At 39.9% G+C, this 2491-nt stretch overlaps 1 long non-coding RNA gene across 1 annotated transcript; it reads left to right on the top strand.

The window, feature by feature from the left end:
- Positions 1-403: 403 nt before the first annotated feature.
- LOC124256625 lies at positions 404-2244 on the top strand. The gene is made up of 3 exons (XR_006893014.1): positions 404-665; positions 736-738; positions 2233-2244. It is a non-coding gene; the product is annotated as an uncharacterized LOC124256625 (long non-coding RNA).
- Positions 2245-2491: the final 247 nt, after the last annotated feature.

The raw sequence follows: 2491 nt of genomic DNA on the forward strand, positions 1-2491 counted from the left end.
CGTACATGTGAGATGTACGGCGGGAAATTGCCCTGTCATTGAGTCGGGAACTGTAGAGCTGAGCGACAGTTGTGTTCGACAATGTAACGTGGCCAAGGTTTAATTGAAGTAATAGAATCGCACAAATCTAAGTTGAATAACGCTAATAAATGGGACAACTCCCTGTCCTTAATCATACGAAAGATGTTTCGAAGACAAAGTTCATATACGATGCTTGAAAACGGTAGAAGAATCTATACCGAAACGACGCCATTGTGAAAATAAGGAAGTTGATCATCCATAAAGTCTTGTCATCATCATTTCCGATTCCGACTAGATCATTAGCAGATGTTTATGGTTTACTTCACTTCAAATAGTAATATGTCAAGATCACAATTAGTGTAATATGTTTACCTTTATTCTATGTCTGAGGTGTGAGAAATTGGGAGTGAAAAGAGGTTAGCTGGAGCAGTGATGTAAGCGTTGAGCGAGTGTTGGGTGTGCAGTATGAGAGCCATTGTATGTATCTGGGTAGTAAGCTTGGGGTCAATCAAGTAGCTTGGGGGGTATATAAGGACTGATTTGAAAGTTGTGAGTTGGCAGCCAGTTGGAAAGTGTATGTGCGTGTCAGGTTGGCTGGTTTTCCTGAATATTCAACTGGTGTGAGTATGATAATGTTATGTTATGTTTCAGTCAGAATATGACTATGAATTGTATATATATATATAGTACAATTATTGGTATTTCACCTTAAAGCATGTAACTATAACTTAGGTGAAATATAGGTAATATTATTGCTGTGGTTAGTAATATGATGGAATTGTGATCAGTATGTGACATTTTGAGAATGTCTCTAAGTTAGTATACTGGCGTAATGATGATATTCATTCAGCAGGTCACGTGTAATGTATAGTGGTAGTGTTGTGTATTAAGTGACTGTAAAACAGCCCTGTAAACATATCCTGTGTATGTGATCTATATATATGTATATATATAGAAATATAGATAGTGTACATGTAAAGTCACCAAGTACATGGTGTGCTTTTTTGTATCCAGTGTCCGGGGTAGGTGTTACACCCCGTAAGGCTGTCCCGCCGATCGTTAGGGATCGACCCTGACATGCCGCCCGTGGATGTGAAGTAACATCTGTGTATCTGGGGAGAGGAACGTGCCCCGTCAGTAAGGCTGTACCAACTGATCAACAGGAATCAAATGGACATGCCGCCAAAGTATGTAGAGACTTACATGCAGGGGAAGGACCCCTAACCTACCACCAAAGACCTGAACTGTCTGGAAACCCCACATGTGGTGACAATTACATCGTCAGTGATGTATACAGCATGCAACTGATTCGTGCTTTTGATGAATTGTTTACTGATATCATCTTCCATGTACATGACATAATCATATGAATTGTTGTGTGTTTCTTTAAAAAGACAATTGTGGTGTTGTAATATTTTGAGTATTGATGTGAGTGTATGCGAGTATATGTGAATGGTGAGGTATGATGTGCTTGTTTGGGTGTGTAGGGGAAAGAGTGTGAGGGTGTTTGGTAATGCGAGAATGAAGTTGTGATGCAAGGCTATATTAACTATTGTAAATAGGGTAAATTTAGTTAATAAATTATATTAACTTTTAAATCTGGTTTTGTGTTTACTCTAGTATGTGACATTTTGGTGGCAGCGGTGGGATGTAAAATTTTCTGTCACATCTGGAGTAAAAATTGTTTTGACCGTAGGTGATAGTATGGTGGACTTGAGACCTATTTAGCCTTTCTCAGCCTTTAACCATGTTTTGGCCGTCGGTATGCTCTAAGGTGTACGAGCCCCTGTGTTAACTCAGCAGGGAAGTGTGCAGTAGTGTATCCCTTTTACGGAAGTGTAAAGGATTGATACATGGGAAGTCAGATTTTAGTGGGAGTTTTGTTTTTACTTGTGATTGCTGGCTGGTTTGTCACCATGGATTTACAGAAAATTGCAGATTTTGGTGAAAGTTTGGGTTATACGGGAAAGGATTTACAGTTGTTTGTGAAAGAACAGATTGACATACAGCTAGCTAAAGAGCAGGCGGAACGAGAAAGAGAGGAGAGAGCGAATGTAAGGGAAGCTAAAAAGTTTGAGCAAGAGTTGGAGAAGGCTAAGCTGGAGAGAGAGAAAGAAAAGGAGAGAATGGAGGTAGAGAAGGCTAGGATAGAAGCAGAGAAAGAGAAGGTGAGGTTACATGTGGAGTTAGAGAAAGAAAAAGCCCAGTTAGAAATGACTGAAAGAGTAGAATTGGAGAAACTAAAGAAAGAAAATAGTATGAGTGAGGCTCCAGAGAACAGTACCCCTTCTCTCCCAGGTAAACCTAAAATGCCTAAAATGCCCCCTTTTGAAGATCAGAAAGATAACATTGATGCCTATTTGCAAAGGTTCGAGCGAATAGCTAAGACACAAGCATGGCCAGAGTCACAGTGGGCAGCTTATCTGAGTACACTATTGAAAGGTAAGGCGTTAGAAGTTTATTCTCGGTT

Source organism: Haliotis rubra, unplaced genomic scaffold, assembly GCF_003918875.1.
Source record: "Haliotis rubra isolate DU_JTF1 unplaced genomic scaffold, ASM391887v1 Scf1164, whole genome shotgun sequence".
Classification (NCBI taxonomy): domain Eukaryota; kingdom Metazoa; phylum Mollusca; class Gastropoda; order Lepetellida; family Haliotidae; genus Haliotis; species Haliotis rubra.